The sequence below is a fragment of the Chrysemys picta genome, chromosome 18, assembly GCF_011386835.1.
Source record: "Chrysemys picta bellii isolate R12L10 chromosome 18, ASM1138683v2, whole genome shotgun sequence".
Classification (NCBI taxonomy): Eukaryota; Metazoa; Chordata; order Testudines; family Emydidae; genus Chrysemys; species Chrysemys picta.
Genome location: NC_088808.1, coordinates 25,187,909 through 25,207,165, shown reverse-complemented (window position 1 = coordinate 25,207,165; position 19,257 = coordinate 25,187,909).

The following is a 19,257-nucleotide window of genomic DNA, read 5'->3' as shown; positions in this document are numbered from 1 at the left end:
CTGACATCTAGTTCTGGCCACAGGCCGTTTTTGATGTCGTGCAGCCCAGGCCATGAAATGTCACAGACAAAGGGGTGCCCGAGGCATGAAGGCAGCGGCCAGGACGGTTCCGTTATTCTGGGCAGGGTTGGATGAGGACAGAAGTGCCAGGAAAGGGAAGATGGGCTAGTGAAACACACACCCCCCCAGAGGAGGGACACAAACTGCTGTGCAATGGTTTGTTCCACTTCTAAAAGGGTTTGCAAAAAACCCACCCACCACAGCTTCCCGCTCTGCACTTTAAGTATCATATAATTTAGATTAACAGATATTTTGCAGGTGCCATCATCCTTGACAAGATGTAATTATTTTTAACAAGAAAAAGTTGTTTTTTATGACTGCTCTTTGAATACAGAGCTGTTCCCGAGCAGTAATCGGGGAGCCCGTCATGCTGAAGAGAACGCTTGCAACACGGCTTTAGAGGCTCCTGTTCTAGGTTGTGTATAATATTTGTGGGGATATTTGTGACTTTTGAAGACATCCTTGAACAGACTTGGCAAATCATTTTGGGTGGGGGGAGGGGTGGGAATCGTGCAGTGCTTCAAACCGCTATTCTGCGGCACCCTGCTGCTGTGAGATTTCCACAGGGAGCTCCTGGCACCAGCCCCTTCCGAACACGGGGAATGGCACCTTCGTATTCACAGGGACAAATGCCCCATGAACTTAGCTCAACTGTTTGAAGTATTCAAACCCGGAGTCCTCTCGTTTTCTGCTGCAAAACAACAAAGAGAAAAGCTGCCTGAAGTAAAACTTGGCGCAGTCGCTCCAGGAGCCTGGCGCACATCAGGCAGAAAGTTCTCGGGGGTACATGGCCCATGTGGAACAAAATGCAGTGGCCTCACTTCTCAGCAGGCAAGTGACTAATGGTTTGAGGTGCCTCTGAATTTGGCGGCTCCAACTTTCAGGGTCACTGAACAGCTCACGATTTTATCCCAAGTCTGGGGATATTTAGTGTTTGGTTTAGTGACCCCGGGCTCCTGGGTCAATTGGTTGAGAGAATCGCAGCACTGATAAAAAAACAAAACCCCAAGCAAACTATGTCCAGGCCCCTGGCTGGACCACGTGAGACCAGAAAGCAAGGAGGAAGTACCCAACAGTTCTCCACTTTTAACGATCTCGAGATTTCTAAGCTAGATTTCATGATTCTTGGGCCTGGCTTGGGATCTTTGAGCCCCTTGGCTGGCGACAGAGTGTGAGACGCCGGGGAGGGCTGCGTTCAGAGGGAGGAGGGGCACACAGCAATGTCTGAGAATCAGGCCCCTGTAAAGGTGTCTGAAGCTGGGGTCCCCAGTCCCTTGTCACTTTGGACACCTTGGCCATTCTCCGCGGTGGAAGAGGAGACGATCTGCTGTGGTTGTGTCAAAGAGGGTCACGATGGTGGATTGCCACAAGTGCTGTCACTGTCAGAAAGCACCACCAGGTACTTCACAATGTCAAGGTTTGGGTCCGGGCATCTTCACTGATAAGCACAGAGGGGCCGACGCAGAACTCTTACCAAGGGCAAAACTTCCCCGACCTCAGTGAGATCACACAGCTGCAGCCAGCCCTGTATCTAGCCAGGCCGTTGCAGTCTCTTGAGCAGGAAGTGGTCAGCGGATGGTGGATAACATCACAATAACCCCGGCACCTTTTCCCTTCTGAGCACAAGGCTTCCTGTTTCACAGGCTGTGGGGTAGCTTTGAAACTCGGATCGTGTGTTCACCACATGGTGGTGCTCTCGAAGCCAGCTAAGGCCCATGCAGAGGCTAGCAGGCTCAGTGCTGTTCAGTAACAATGTGAACAAACCCTGCCTGCAACAGTCACATTTCCCCCAATTTGTTTCTCTTCCCACCCATCCCTGAGGCTCCGGGCCAAGGCCAGCACTGCGTGTGCCAGCCATCCCCTGCCTGGCTCTCACGCATCTAGTCACCAGCATGCTCTCCCTACAGCTTTACAAACCCAGCCAAGCCGCCCCGCAGCTGTCCCCTGCCCGACTCCCACGCATCTAGTCACCAGCATGCGCTCCCTACAGAACCCAGAAACCCCTAATCTCTTAATGGACACGTGCATTAAGTAACCCTGGCAGGCCCGGGCACTTGGAGAGTTGGGCAGAATTTTTTAGACAAATAGTTTGTTCACCAGAAATGCAGTTTCAGTTTGACTTAGACTATTTATGGATTTGGGTTGAATTTGGCAAATAGTTTTAGCTGAAAATGTTTGTTTTTAAATAAATATGGTTTATTTGGACTTTTCAAAAGGAAACATTTTGACTTTTCATTTGGAAATGATGTTTCATTCTGAAATTTACCTAGATCTATTTAAACAAGCGAAGGAACACACACGGTATGAAAACACCCCAGAACGTCACTAAATGGAACCAACAGACCGTGCTGGGTCAGCCTGAAACAACTTGTTTTTCAGTTGAACTCTGGCACTAAAAGCCCATTATTCACTCAGCCTCAGTAGTTTGCTTTTTCTCTCTGCTGCTTCACTAGATGCTGATTCTTCAGCAACGGCCACTGGTTTTGGACACTTGGGTTCGGAGTGTTTTTAGGCAAGAATCTCTAACTTTCCACCTGTTCCCAGCTGACGAAGATCTCACACTCACATCCTTACATTGGTGAACTAGTAAACAGCTGCCAACGTCAGTAAGAAAAGCGAGGGACTGAAATGTAAATGGTGCCGTTTGTAGAGGGCTGGCGTCTCACAAAATGGAAGCTGAGTTGCAGAGCGATGAATGGACTGAGGATGGTTTCTTCTCTCCAATAAGGCCAATCATACAATTGCTGTTAATTGTCACTTCACACAGTAGTCAGCAGGATGGGTGTAGTGAGGTCAGCTGCCTCCCGGTGCCCCCTTGTGGCCCAATGTCACTTTGCAGGCAGTCGGCCTCACTTTCCCCATCAAGATGCTTCTTAAACGCCACACGGGCTTTTCCTGTCCATTCCCCACCCCTTCTCAGGAACCCCTGTTCATTCACAGAAACAAAGCTCCATAATAAAACTCAAAGTCCCAAACCCCAGTCCCTGGGTTTTACCCTTTTCTCGGGACACCCCCAGGCTTTCCCTGGCCATCGTCTCAGCAGGGAAATCCCACACCCCGGCTCTTTGTGCTGGAGCCTGCTCACTGCCGGCAGTCTCCAGTTCACCCTTTCCTGCTTCGAGGCTCTACCTGGTTTCTGGCTCTGGCTTCCAAGCCCCTGGCAGGAGGATTTTTCCTGCAGAACAAGTAAGCCCCTCAGCCATTCTTGCTCCAAGCCAGCTGTGCCTGATCAGGGTTGGCTAGCGCAGGCCTTGCAGCCCTCCAGAGGCATGCCATGCTGTTCCCTGGCCTTCGGGGCTCAGACCAGGAGGAACTCATGGTCAAAAGCAAGTGTTCCTTCCTCCCGGGGCCCCGAAGGGGGAGGGTTTCTCCCCCAATCGTCAGGCTCCAGCAGTGGCATCAGCTCCCGCAGGGACTCCGAAAGGCCTGTGCATACTTTGAAGGGAAAATAGAGATACTTGTCATACATGTGCTCACTGAGTCTTATGCTGACTGCATGGGACGTTGGCTGCAGCAGGATCAGGCCCGTGTCGTGACTGTGCATTTGTAAAACATTATTTCCAGCTGAGGCCAGTTTAACCCGGCTCATTCGGGGGGTGGGGGAGACTCCTGGCTCAGTGCGGCTCCTGCCGGCTCGGCCAGAGAGGACTGCGCGTGGGCTCGCAGGGCAGAGCTCGGGAGCCGCGTGGGGCAGCACAGGCGATGCGTGGCTGAGGGAGGCGGCTGCTTGGCCAGCTCTGCCACGGCTGTGCAGGATGCAGAGCTCAGATGCCAGCGGGTCGGACTCGGTGAGCGGCAGCTCACTGGGACTATGCTGTGTGCCCGACAGCAAGCGGGCCTCGCACTGCACGGGCCGGGGCGAACGCCCAGGCTTTCAGCCTGGATTAGTCCTCTGCCTGTTAGGGGCTGGCTGGGCCAGCCCACGCAGGACTCATGGCCACGCAGAGTCTCTTTCAAGGCAGTTTTTATTTACCCCCAACAGGCAAACACACAAACAGTTACTCAGCCCCCGTGGCTTGCAGCTCCCCAGGACTTTCCCCTGGGCCCCTCATGGTCCTTCCTGCTTCAGGGCCTCCTGCAGCGTTCTCTGTGCTCTTTGATCTGCATCAGCAGCACCCAGGGCTGTCTCATCCCTTTCCCAGCATGTTCCCACTGCTTCCTTCCAAGGGAACCAGACCCAGCTCCAGCTCCTGTTTCCTCACTCAGGGCTTGGCTCTTTATAGCCCCAGGTGCTCCCCCCTCAGCTGGCCAGACTGCGAGCACCTGTTCTAATACAGGGCATTGCAGCGGCTTCACTTAAAGGGGGTGGCCACCCTTGACACTGCCCCTTATTGCAGGATACATCACACACTTCAGGACCAAGTTTATCTGTTCTGCACAAACCTGAGTGTTGTCTCCTGGTTTATTGCTGGAGATGAGGGCCATCAGAACTGGTGACTCTGGAAAGGGAGGTTACAGAAGACTTTACCCCGTCCAAGAAAAGGTCCCACATCAGCCTCCACTCCCCATGGACGGCCTGCATCAGCTGGGTCCCTCCTTGGGGCTTTGTGCAGGGCAGGTGGGGAGAGAAGGCCCAGGAGGCACAATTTGGGTTGGAGAACGAGTCACAGGGAGCAGGTTCCAGGGGAGTTTCTGTACTCGGAGGCTTTCAGGAAAGAACGAGGAACCAGATCCACTTTGGAGTTGAACTGGGAGCAGCGACACTGATCCCAAGTCTAGTGGCCTGGTGAGTAGCAGGGCTCCTGACACTGAATCCCCCCTTGGAGGAGGATTGTCTCCTTTGCTCCAGTGACTAATCAGGTCTAATTTCTATTGGCGTTTGCATTTCACAGTGTCAGGCCAATGTCCCAGTGGCAGTTTGGGTAGCTCAGCCTGTGCCTGTGACATGCCCCAGAGATAAGCTGGAGAGAGACATGGTCAAGGCTGGGTGGCACCAGGGAGCTGCTTCAGGAAACCCTTAATTCAGCATGTGAATTTGACCACAGGACACATGGCAATCACAATGGGACTGGAGCAGAGCCACTGGGTGCTGCTGTCCTAGCCCTTACCCCAGGCCTCTGGGCACCATAGCGCGGTGGCACGGGCTGAAGGATGGAATTGCCGGGAATGCTCTAGTCTGGATTCTGCCCCGACATTTCCAGAGCACTGCGGTGTTCTTGGGCTACAGCAATAGGCCAGGTCAGACCCAGGGTTTTCACAAAACTCTTGTGTCTTTCACCAGGACTTGGTCATTTCACGTTTTTATCAGTGCCCAGAGCTGCTTTTCCGCTCCCATCTCCTGGCTTTGCAAAGGGGACCTAGCTGGGCTGGGGGAGAATCCGAGCTAGTCAGAAAGGAAAACGAATGGTGGAAAACGCCCATTTCACACTCAGTTTTGCTGCATTTTTGTGTGAAAATTTTTAAATATTTTTTAATCAAAATGGTTATTTTTATCATTTTTTATTTCTCATTTTCTGCTTTCGAAATAAAAATGTTCTTGTAATGAATCGTTTGATCAGCTTAGTCCCAGAGCAGGATTAAAAAAAACATTTTAACATTTTTAAAAAAAATCTGATTTGAAAAATTGAAAACAAAAAATGAGGAGTGAAAATGGCCAATAGAACATTCCATTCAAATAGCTCAAAAGATGTAGCTAAAAAGTGAAAAAAAATCAAGAAAAAGTTTGCTTGAGAAATAAAGACCATTTCTGAACAAACTCAATTGTAATTCAGACAATTTGGATCAGCTGTAGGGAGACCCCGGCCCTGCTGCCCCAGGACAATTGCAAAGAAACCAGACGACTGCTCTTTGTACATCACCTGGCCCGCTGGGATCCTGAGCCAGGACTTGGGCCCCTGGTGCTACGGTGGCGATCGATAATAATTAAACATTACGTCACGTTCATTAGTCCCGTGAAAACATTATGTCCTGGTAGGTTTTTTGAAGGGATGGAGATTTTCCGTACAGGCACCACCGAAGAGGCTACAGAAGTAGCATGTGATGCAAAATGTCGGTTCTCCCTCCTGCCAAGGTGGGAACACGCACGTTTCCACCAGCGCGATCAACTCCTCACGTTCCAGAGCTAATCTGCTTTATTGATTAAAAGTACTTTGCATTTAAACCTTTCTAAATAATAACCTGGGTGAGTGCCTGAGAGGATGCTGGCAGGAACAAGCACGGCAGGCCGTCGAATGGAGAGAGAAAGCAATCCTTGCAGAGGGTAACATCTGGGAGTCAGAATCCATCCAGGCCCTAGCCCGGGGCAGTGCAACCAGGGGAAATAGCAACACTGGGGCAGGATTACAGATTTCAGTGGTTCAGACCTGCCCAGCTGAACAGTTCTGTGTCACCCGTGGCCGAGCTGCGTCCCAACCGATAACGATTCCGAAAGGCCACGGACATTTTATTACGTATGGAATCAAATCTGAGCGGCGCAAAGGAGGGAAGGAAAGAACACACACACATTTCTGTTCCCAGTGAGAGGAGGGTGGGGGGAGCCCTTAGAACAGGGCCTTCCTTTTATGATTGTGAAAAAGGGATTTCTTCCTTGAATTTGCACAGGCCTTCCCTAGTGCTCTATGTCCTCTAACGTCACCTACAGGAACTCCCCCTTCCCCGTCCCACGCTGAACCCTGCCTGCCTGTGTCACATTTCCAATAGAAAATCACTGCAGCTAAAAATCACTCTGACCATAGCAAATAATATCATAGGTCAGTCCCAGCTCATGGAAATCCGTGCATCTACATTGACTTCAGTGGAGCGGTGCTTGTCGACCTGCGCAGACGTACATGCAATGCCTTAAGCAGAGCTGGCTGAAAGTTTTTTGACACAACAGTTTCATCAAAACAGAAACATTTCACAGAAAGGTGAAGATTTCCATGAAAATTTCACCAGGAGAAAGTAGAAATAAATTGTTTTGACTCTCTTGTTTTGTTTCAATGTCAAAATGTTTCATTTCAAGAAGGTAAAAATATTTTGTTTTGACGTTATCATTTTGATTCATTTTGTTTAAACTTTTATGCTATAGTAAAATGCTAAAAAATGTAAAATGTTGTATTTATACATATTATATTTTATATCATCATATTTAAGATTTCTCATTATATTGTAATGTTTAAAAAGAAAATGTTTTGATGTTTTCAAATCAGAATTTTTGTTGGCATTTCCATTCTGGGGTAAATGTTGACATTTTGTTATGACTGGGAATGCAAACAAATTTGGAAATGTCAGAATTTCCCCTGGAACTGAAATTCCATTTCCTGTCTAGCTCTCCCCTGAAGAATTCAATTCAGTCTGAGGGTCTCACCACCATTTCTAAGTCCACAACAACTCGTGCTCTCTCGGCTCCCAATTCCTGTACATCCCAGCAACGCAGGGTCCCTGGCTGTCTTGTGACAGGGCTAGATTGTACAGTCTCACTTGTGCCCTGCAGTTTGAGGCCATTCTGGACTAAGAGGAAATATTATGCAGCACGATTTCAAACGATTGCTTATTAATAATTGTGTATTATGTGAGATTCACTCGATTGATTTAAACCCATGGGGCAGCTTTGGTAAGAGAGGGTTTAATGGATAGAAACGCTGCTGTCTGATAGCAATAAATAATTAGGGCGATTGCAAAAAAAGGGTCATAAGCCACTGCCCTCCAACTCCAGCTGGCTGCTCTTGTCCTGCTAATAAATTGGTTAATAAAAGGAGAGAGCGAGAGCCCGGATTCTGGGGTTATAAAAACAAATGACATTTTTATGTTTAGTGGACAGGAAAGAAATCGAGAGGCAGAGAAGTCAGGCGGGTGTGCGAGGAAGCTCTTTGTGGCTTGCAGACTGAATTCCTTAATGACATTCTCATTAAAAGTTCTTGCTGCCAAATGCTGTTTGCTTTCGCCTTCAGAACTGTCTGCATTAATAATGAGGAACTCCACTTGGAAGTTATTTACATAAAGTATTGTTCTCCTGTCACTGCCTCCGACAGCAGCCCCACGCTAGCAGGAGAGAGAGCCAGCACCCTAGGAATCCAGCACTCCCCGCTATCACAGCAGCAACCAAAGCTCCACAAAGAGAAGGTATTAAGTGCTTTAAAGCTGCAATTCCTCTCCTGCTAGATCTGGGGAGACATTAAAAATAGGCTATTGTATTAGAGAATGGAGAAAAGCGAGATCCTCGGAGAGCTGCATCCGCTGTGGTGTCTGCGTGGGGGATGCAGAGCAGATGAGCTTGTCACCCCAGCACAGGTACAGAGGGCCAGGCCCTCACTTGATGCCAGTGGAGTGATGCTGATTTACGGCCACTGAGCATCTCTCTTTACATGAACTGTTTGCACCTTGCTTTGCAAAGGAAGAGCTGAGGAAGCACAGGTCCCAGGCTGTGTCCTCAGGTCGCCATGCACAGAGATTTCTGGGTGGGACACCTCACAGAACACCAGCAGAACAGACCTTCAGGCCACACAGATGCCAGCCAAGGGAGCGTGCTGTCATCATCTACACGAGCCATTTGTATGGAAACTGCTCTCCTTTCCGACATCTCAATGTAATTGCTGCAATGCCACGCAGAGATACAGGGAGAAATGCCCATCTCTCTCTCTCACACCACATGGCCTCTCTCGGCTCCAATGGACTAGCCCTTCTCTCTGCTCCTAGCCCTCTTGGATAAAGGCTCCCAGACTTCCTGCCTCTCTGTGCCCCAGAGACCCAGATCTTCCTCCTTCCTCCTTGTGGCTCTTTTCCCATAGGGGAGATTCACGTTCCTTGCAGCCCAACCGCTATCATCCCAACAGCATGACAGGGTCTCCTTGCTAAAAGCCGACCTCAGCTGTGACACCAGCCATGGGGAATCCAGAGCCAGACCTGTTTGCACAGTTCCCAACACAATAGGGTATGACTGGGGTCTTGGGGCAATGTTGCAATTAGCAGGTTTCACTCCTGCTTTAATAGTGAATCCCCAGTTAAGTCTTTCATTTGTATCTGAAACACTGATGATCTTGTTATGAGCAATAAATTAGTACTGAAGCCAGCAGGTGAGATTTTTGTGTTTGTTGACGATTTACCTCTGCCACTGCCCTCCTAGTACCTGGTGTCCCTGACCGCGTCACTGCTGTGAGAGATGGCCACTCCATTACGAGGCCCAAGTGGAGTACAAAAGTTTATTATCAAATGCATATTGGTCTTTCAGAGTAGCAGCCGTGTTAGTCTGTATCCGCAAAAAGAACAGGAGTACTTGTGGCACCTTAGAGACTAACAGATTTATTAGAGCATAAGCTTTCCAAAGAAGTGGGCTGTAGTCCACGAAAGCTTATGCTCTAATAAATCTGTTAGTCTCTAAGGTGCCACAAGTACTCCTGTTCTTTTTATATTGGTCTTTGTAGATACAGGATGGGCATTTTGTCCCATACATCCTCAGAGCCAGGAATTTGTGGTTCATCGGTCCTGTAGTGATTGGCACTAGAGATAATATAGACAGACGGACAGACAGATATAGATAGTGCAGATTGTTAGGGCATGAGTGTTGTGATTGCTGCAGTCAAAGAGTTAACAGTCTGGAGTGATTCCTTGGGGGCAAAGCTATCAAAACCAACCCAGGAGAGTGGATTTTGCCTTGTGAATTTACAAGTTGACGGGCTGTGCAAAACGGGTGTCATTTTCTGTTAATGGGGTGCATGGATGGGGACCCTCTGGCCCAGATGGGCTGTATGCAATCTGTCCCACAGACCGTACACAACAGGGCAGCACTGAAGGGGTTAATACCATCGTCAGTCCCAGGAAGTCAGATTCATGTTTGCCCCATTAAGTATAAAAACTTTTTACATTTAATTGAGAAGCTTGAAGATCCCCCTAATTGTTACAGATTTTTAATTGGAACAATCACTAACAGCAGAAAGAGCCTCAGGAATAAGGATTATCGAATAATTGACCTTGTCGGTACATTAGACACCCTTATCTTTGCCTCAAGAAACCGAACTGCCAGGTGCAGGCAATTATCTCACAATAATGCCCACTTTGTTGGGTCAGATCACTTGAATAATTCACAAAAGTTAGGATATTAGTGTCTAATGAAGTGATTTCAGGTATTATCTGATAATGGCAATGCCAGTAATTGAAGATGTTACCTCTTTGAATCACTATAACTACACATACATCTCTAGCTATACATCCAGACCAGATCTTTTCTTTTCCTGTGTAGCTTTCTCTGTGCAGCGTGATCACTCCTGAGCTAGGATGCCATTCACTTATCCACTGCTGCACTGTTGTGTCAAGAATGCACAGTATTTAATGTGTCCATTTCTGGAGAAGGCATCTTATACCCTGCAATTATAGCAGGGGGGATAGTAGTAAACAAACCTCATTTTAAAAGGTTATGCAAATGACAATTGGCGCTGCAGCAGCATCAGTCTGACAAGCTGCAGACAGCTCAGCTCTAAGCACTACCCTCGGTTTGCATCTGTGTCTTCTGGAAACTCCTACTACTCATCTGCTCTTACCGGGCAGTGCAAAGGCAGCTATGGCTTGTATTCTCGCTGAATGGAATTACAACTCAGGGTAATGCCACAGCAATATTATGATTCTTATTGCTCGTTTTATAGAGGTAGCTATAGGGCCCAGCTGAGATTGGGGCCCATCGTACTGAGCCCTGAGAAAATGCAGAATAAAAGCAGACTCTGCCCTGAAGGGCCGTGTGGAACCTGGAGTTCTTCTTTGGGCGGTGGGGGAGGAGTTTTGCAGTTTTGAATTTTCTGCTGTTCCCAACCAAACACATTTCAAATTTCCCATGAAATAAAATTCTGGAAAAAAATCATCTCAGGTCGATCAACAAAACCAAAACATTTCAATCCGATTTTAACTTTTTATTTTATAATATAAAATATAACATAATTGCAACAAGCTGTCATTTTGAAATGGAAAATTGGAATGTTGCATTGTGAAAAGGTCAAAGCAGGACACTTGGATCTTATTGAAACGTATTTTTTTAATTTTTTAAAAAATTTTTTGTCAAAGGTGACACATTTCTGCAAAATATTTTGCTTTTGATAAACTGGCATTTTCTGATGGAAAAATGTTGCACCAGCACATTTCCAACCAGGTCTGCTTACAATCTAACCAGACAAGGCAGCCACGGGAAAGGTCGTCAGCCCCAGTGTAAAGAGGAGGGGCTGAGAAATGAAGGGGCTTGTTTAGGGTCAGAGAGGGAGTCTGTGGCAAAGGCAGGAATTGGACTCATGTCTCTTGTGTCCTAGGACAGTGCCATACCCATAACCCCGTCCTGTCACTGCAAAGCAGACACTATCTGAGGGGACTGCGGCCCCGCCACGTCTGCTTTCCAATACAATGTTAGAAAAATACATGCAAAACAGCAGCGAAATAATACTGAATTTTCATCAAATACCATCTTATTCACATGATTGCTGTAGCTCCATTACATGGAACATACACAGAAAAACAAGTCTCCTGTGACGTTTGTATAAAAGGGACACTACTGGATCAAAACTCAGATACTTACAAAAGATACTGTCCTTACCTGTGTTACTAACAACTAATATCAGACTCTGAAACTCAAACGCAAGTTCAGTGAGTTAAGTGATGTTCAGTCATTTAGGATCTTGTAGGATGAGAACAGACCAGTCACTTTTGACTATAACCTTTTGGGGGGGGACTTTCACTTTCAGGATCTTAAACAGTAGCGCCAGCCTACAATTTCTGAGTTACAGAAAGTGCAGAGAAAAGTTTAAAGAAAAAACCTGCTTTCACGTCAGGTAAAAATAAAACAAAGGAAACACGTTAACGCTCAAGTCTGTGACCCTTTTTTACTCAAAACTTCAACGCTGGGCCTGATAGTGTCACTCGAAGATCAAGAGTGTCCTCCAGAGCAGACGCAGTGACAGGCAGGGCACGCCTTAGCGAAGGAGCCGTGGGGTCCCCTGTTGGCTACATTAGCCACGGAGCCATTTACTGCTCCAGCAGATGTTTGGGATTTGAATTCTCAGTAAATGTTGATGCATTGTGTTCACCCTGGGTTTGACTGGCAGAATTCTGCCTGTTCCTCTGGATGCCTCTTGCATTGTCTCCTGAGTGAAGTGTGCAGCTTCTTCTGAGTAGGACACAGCTGATCGCCGGTAGGCTGGTCCCCAGGTGACGGTGTGAGCCAAGAAGTTACTTTCTGCATCCTGCAAATGTTTCTGTTCGTGGTCCCGTTTGGCTGGCACAGCTATGCCCAATTGCCCCCGGATCAGAACGCTCTCTAGTAATGACAGCCGCCCCTTCGGTACTGATTATTTCTCTGCATATCTGTGAACTGTATTGCGTCTGATAGTACCATGGCTGGCTTCGGCTAGAGTTGCCGGCAGTGTCAGCAGATGCAGGGATGCTTTTCCCACACAGTTCTGCCAGCACACATCAATCCAGAGCTGAAATACCTCCAGAGGCAGTGCCTCCACCTGACCACAACAGCACCTGCTCTTCCAGTCCCGGGTCCCAGAGCCCTGCATATGGACGTTGGTCAGGGTGTGGCGCTCGCCCTGGTATTCCACAGCTCATGTCCCTGCAATGCCCTGTCTGCAGCACGTCTGCCCTGCCCTGCCCTCTTAGCCCGGCCAACTCAGCTCATCCTTGACTGCCTGCAACCTTTGTAATCCAGTCTCCACACGGAGCCCTCCACCCACAGCGCTGCCCGCGCAGCTCGCTGATGAGCCTCAGAGCTGGGATTTCCAACAACCTGCCTGCTGAGCAGAGTCTGCCCATCACTGGGGTATGTGAATAACAGCTTGCCCCTTAGTCCAAATGTGACCAAAACACTGGACGGAGAGCACGAGCGAGAGGCTCTGTCATATTCCTTCCCAGGCTGTCTAGGAAAACGAGGCCCTGAGCTCCCTGGCAATGCTACTCTTGAGCAAGGTGTCCTGTCTCTTCTTGTGTAGGTCTTGCTGCACGACCCATGTTGTTATCCCAGCCTGGCTGCTGGAGCTGGAGGGAGAAGGCTCCCACTTCCTAGAGCTGGGGAAGTGTAAGTTGGGCTCTGAAATGACTAGGACAGCGCAGCGAGCACTGTGGCTTACTGACTCCGCGCATCACCTGAAGGAGAGCCGAAGCTTTGCCAATCCAAATGCTGCGTGCAGTGTTTCCCCCTTGCATGGCCATGATGTCTCCTCAGCACCTGGAAAGGGCTCAGGACACCTCCCTCTGGAAAATGATGGAAAATGTCCTAGTCTGGTGGCGTCAGGCAGTTTCCAATTTACTCTTCTTGCCTTTTTTAGTCATAGGAACTTAATGTTGGGCACCTAGTCCCAAACTGAGATGCCTAATATCAATCCAGTGGGAGCTACAGGTGCTCTGCACCTTGGAAAATCAGGCCACTTATTTCATTACCTAAGTATGGGGTTAGGTTCCTGGCTTTCGAGCCCCATATTTGAAAGCTTTGGCCTAGATCGTTATCGTTTCCAAGTCTCCTTGCTGATGTCATGATTGGAGATGGCCAGGAAACAGCTATCCCAGCTCACAAAAATGTTCCCATCCCAAATAGGGACAAAAAGTAAAAATCTCAAACTTTGTTCCAAACCAAAAATCTGGAAAAAAAAATTGATTTTGATCAATTGCAATATTTAGTGTAAATAATTTCAAAACATTTCATTTTGACCGTTTTAATTTTTTTTAAACTATAATTTGCTTAAATTTCAAAATAAAAATTTAATTTGAACTGGAAAACTAGAATTTTTCATTCTGAAAATGGTGAGTCTGACTGACAGTATGTGCAGACACACACACAGAGTCTGGGTGGCCGTATGTACCTGTGCATGCGCACACACACACACACACACACACACACACACAGAGTCTGGGTGACAGTATGTTCCTGCGCACACACGCACACACACACACACAGAGTCTGGGTGACCGTATGTACCTGCGCGCGCGTGCGCACACACACACACACACACACACACAGAGTCTGGGTGACAGTATGTTCCTGCACACACACGCACACACACACAGAGGTCTGGGTGACCGTATGTACCTGTGCACACACACACACACACAGAGTCTGGGTGACCGTATGTACCTGCGTGCGTGTGCACACACACAGAGTCTGGGTGACAGTATGTTCCTGCACACACACACACACACACACACACACACACACACACACACACACAGTCAGGGTGACAGTACATGCATCCTTTCCTAAACACATTAGCAGGCCCTTCACCTATCCATTAGTTACTTTTTCTTTGCCCAAATCTTTCAGGCGTGGCGGCGGCCGAGGAAGTGACTCTGGCTCTCCCTCTCCCACAAAAAACTGTACACAAAGGACTGTAAGAAATTGCCCGGATGCAGTGAAAGATTTTCATGGCAAGAAATCAAATAAAATGTTCATGGTGATGAAGTGAAAAATAAAATACACTTCCAGAAAATGGCCCTTTTCCTCCTTGTGGATTGGGGGGAGGGGCGACACAGACAAAGGTGCGGAAGGTCTCAATCACCTCACTGCTTAATTATTCCATCTCTCAGAAGGCATCTCCAGCAATTAGAATAATCATTCATGCCAGTGCTTTATAGGGAACTCGCACATTCTTCTGCGAGGTGTCAGGGCTGGTTTGTAATTTCTTTTTTTAACTTTAGCATTGACCTGCAACTAAAGGAAAAATAAAAGTTTTTTGAAATATTAGTTTAATAAGACATGAGAATAATATTAAGGATATGAGTCTCCCTTATATATTATTTATATGTATAGTGTGATTTAGCGATACACTTGAACCAAACAAGTCACTTACAAAGAGTGGATCTGTCTCTCTCTATATATTAAAAAACCTACAATATTCGCCTGGAGATTCTGTCCACATATTTGGAGATTGTGATTTAACATACACAGTTTATCAAGGCTGGTGTGCTGCACAGAGAGACTAGGGTTTTATGTAAGGATATAAATAATCAGTGCACATAGCAACTTTAAATTACTGCTAATGTGTTTTACTTATGTTCCCACTAGAACGATATGTGAAATAACAGGGAGATGCTAGGCGCACACTTGACAAATAATATCCATGCGTTTCCATTTTTATGATTTTTATACATTTCTTATTAAACCAAGTGGTAGAGTTCAAGCCTGTGCAGTCAAACCGTACTTGTGGATCACAGTAAGCATGTGAAATGTGAGGTTAATGTTGCATTGAAAAGCCGCCTGCCTGCCAGAGCCTTGTGATTCCCACTGAAGAGGAGTCGGAAGGAGTCAGGCACATGCTTCCATCGGTGGGGAGCAGCTCCAAGGTCTCATTCCACCACCCCAGCCTCGGGCTTCCCCCGCATTGTCGCTGTGTATGTGAACCCAGAACGCTTGCAAGCAGCCGTCTCTCCTGATCAAATCCCGGCAGCATCATTTACTGGGTGAAAGATTTCTACCAGCTATTTCCCAGGCCCACCTCTTTTTTGCGTTGCGAGGCCTGTCTCTTTCTGTGGTGTCACCTATTCTGGCTGCAGTGGCCCAGGTGACTTTCAGACGCCGCCCTGGAGCTGGGCGTGATGCTGCTGCCTGCAAGTTGCCCAGGTGATAGTTCACACTTGTGCTCCTGGTGAGGGCGGTGAAAGCGCCGCCTCGTGCACTTTGTCTGCCTATTTCTGCGAGGCTGGTGGGTCTGTGGCGGGCTTGCTGCCTAGTCCTGTCCCCTCTGCTGAGTGGATTTACGGGCACATTATTGCAGTGAGGGAGGAGGCCGCCTCAAAATAGTCAGACGCTCCGTTGACTCAGTAAGCAGCCGAAAGATTGGCTGCTCCAATCCCAAGTTTACCCCCAGCCTTTTTGGATTATAACTGGAGCTGGAAATCATGTGGCTCTGCCTGTGCTGACCACGTTGGGCAAGTCCTACCCTGTGAGAGGAACGTGCTTCTGTGCATTGGGTTACTTCCCTTCTGGCACACACCGGGAAATGCACGAACACGGTGGGACCAACCCACTGACGCTCCGAGTGCCTGCTCAGGGTGCGATTTTCCTAAATTCTATTTCCCAGTGACGTTTTCATCAAATTTTTGAATTTCGACACAAAGGAGATGAAACTTTGGACAAATTCTCCTATTTTCCAACCATTTGGCTGAAAATTTTCCAAATTTGAAATTTTGGTGAAAAAAAGCAGGACATTTTCACAAGAATTTTCACAAAAGGGAAGCCCTATTTCCAACCAACTCTAGGATGAGTCTTAGCCAAGGCTCAGGTCAGATGCATTTTATCGGAGCCATCTCTCCTGCCCAACCTGAAAAGCGAGCCCGTCTGATTCTGAGGCCAGAGCTTAGCACCTACCTCTCCCCTTAGAGGATGGGAGACTTTGTTCCCTCATGTCACATGCCCTGAATTAAGCTGTCAACAAACCCCAGTGTTTGCCTCAGTCAGCTGCTGAACTATCTGTCCTTAAAACAGAATTCACCTTTTCTCCTCTTTCATCTTTACTTCTCACATCATCCACAAATCTCTGTGTTGGGCAAAGTGAGGGCCCAATGACATGGTTCCTCAGCGATGCAAACGAGACCGTGAATTCCCTGAAATCATGTGGTGGATGGTAAACAGCCTGGTGAGAACAACACAGCATCAGTGCAGTGCAGCACGATCCAGGCTGAAGTCGCCTCTAGCGCACAGAGCGATTTGGCCACTAGGCAGAGCCCAAATGCTGGGTCTACGCAGTCACTGCGGAGAAGAGAGCCTGCCGGCCTGTCTCAGGCGTGCATGCTGGATTCTCGTTCCCAGTGACAGTGACAAGAGAATTTATTGTGAAGTGTCCCTGGAAATGGACAATAGGCACCAGTAGGCTGGAATGGGCTGTTTGTCCATGACAGCCACAGCCAAAGGGGTCAAAGACAGATGGTGTTTTGGGGTTGGTCCCTACCTCTGATAACCGCAAGTGCTGGAGCTAGCAGGCGCTTACACTGCCCTGAACACTGGGCCGGGGACCGGTCAGCCTGTTTCGGATGGTGCACATGTGCATGTTGGAGCAATGGGATCCTTTCCAGTAACAGGTGCTGTGGAGACTGCCCGCTTTGCCATTTGTAGAAACACAGCGTCATTACGCTAACCCGAGCGATGCAGCCTGTAGCCATCCAAATACTAAACCTGGGCGCAGACACCCTCCAGCCACGGAGGGAAGCTATTGCTTTAAAGCATGCAATCATCTGACCTTGGGGCATCAGGACCATTCTCAAAGCCTCTTTTGTACTTCCCTAACGGATACACAAGTAGCAAGGAGCAGAGGGCGCGTTGCACATACACAAGGTCCAGTATAAACCCCAGCAGGGAGCATTGCTGTTTTTCCATAGAACCTATTTAGCAAAGATAGCTATTTCTTTGTAAATAAGTCCTTAGGTGTTTATTAGTCTGTCACTGTCAAAGCCCTGTAGTTTTGTTCCATGTTTAATGGAAGAAAATTAACAGAGTGCATTCAAAGGAGGCAATTCTCCTCTACTAAGACCTGTTAAAATACTAAATGGATTTCCAAGGTAACAGCCACATCCGGATTGTTTCTGGCTTTATGGCAGGGGCAGGAGTCTCCGTTTACCCCTCCACAGCCCTTCCACCGAAGCACATTCCTGGTGCCAGGCCAAGTAAACAAACACTGGTTTACACAACCAGCCAGCAGACATTGCACCGTGGGCCTCGCCAGGAAACAAATGCAAGTTTGAGAGGTGAATAGAGAGCCCAGTCCTGCACCACTGATGTTAATGCAAAACTCCCATTAGTCTGGGTGGGAGCAGATCCAGATCCATAAATAAGGGACTCAAAGTAAATGATTGTCTGATAGGACCAGTAGCTCGCAAGGCCTTTTTTATAGTGGAAGGAGAAACACCAGTGACTAAGGGGCACAGAGCGCTAATGCATTTGGTAGCAGAGCCTTTAATTGGGGTGATGTTGTTCTCAAATCACGTTTCCAAAGAGTGAGCAACCAAGACTGTCCACAATAGCAAAGCGTCAGCCTGAAAGCCCAACGGAAATTGGAGATATGTCTGCTCCAGAGCTGCAGGAATCTCTGTGCCACCAGCTAATATCAATTCCCCACTGGCTGCGGGTGCACAAAGCGCTCTGGAGAGACAGAGAAGGTAGCAGTGACATCATATGGTGCGCGCACACACACGCACACACACACACACACACACACACACACACACACACACACACCATAAAGGGAAGTTTTCCATTACTACAGGATTTGGGGGAAAACATACCCTATTCAAATAAAAAGCCACTTTGGATCTTTAATTAAAACACAGGGTTCATAGCACCAGGGCATTGACTTCCACTACTTAATCTCCATCACTTCATTTCACCACCAACTTCCCTACTCTACAAAACTGCTGAAGACAATTTTTATTGATTGCTCTTCAAGCCGTCAAAAGCGTCCCTGGCTGATCATATGTTACCCCCAGACACCTTGTGCATTTCAGATAATAACTTGGTGCTCTAGAGAAGAAATGAATTGGATGTGCAGTCAGTAACTGTCCAAGTGAATCATGTTACTATATGTCAGCGGCCTGGGCTCTGGCTATCATTTTAACAGAGAAATCCGCTATTTTCATGGCTATTTGCAATTATTTTCCAGATGAATAAGATATAACAACAACAACTATTTACAAATAAAGAACAATATGGAGCATCTATTTGCTACTTGGAAACAAATCTTTCAAACATAATACTGTTAACTATTATTTAATCTGTAACTACAAATGTGAAATTTTGCAACTGGTTTGTTGTCAGTAAAACAATGTTTAGGAAATTGGACTCATTCTAGGTGCTGCTGGCATCTCGCATCATTTAATGTCAGTGATAAGAATTTATATGGGAAATGGAATGTCACTGAAATACTGTTGAGTTAAGATGTATCATAATGTCAGACATTAGCAGCAGCAGTTTATTTTGCATAAACAATTACCATGTTCACAGATACTCCCCATTTTCAAGTTTGTTCTTCTGCATGCAGTTCATTTGGAATAATTGCAGGAAGACAGACAACTTAAAGGGACAGTATCAGGTTAAAAATCAAATCATTTTGAAACTCAGGTGTCTTTAGCTATGTGTTGCTGATAACTCTTTAAATTGTTCAAGCAAAAATAGTTTTTAATACCTACAACACTATTAAAGCCGTTTGTTTATTTTTTGCACTTCATGACAATGACATTAGACTAGTTGCATCTCTGGTTTCTAGTGAGTTTCATTTATTGCTTTTCGGGCACTAGCAAAATGTTGAAGCATTTGGGTTGCTGACA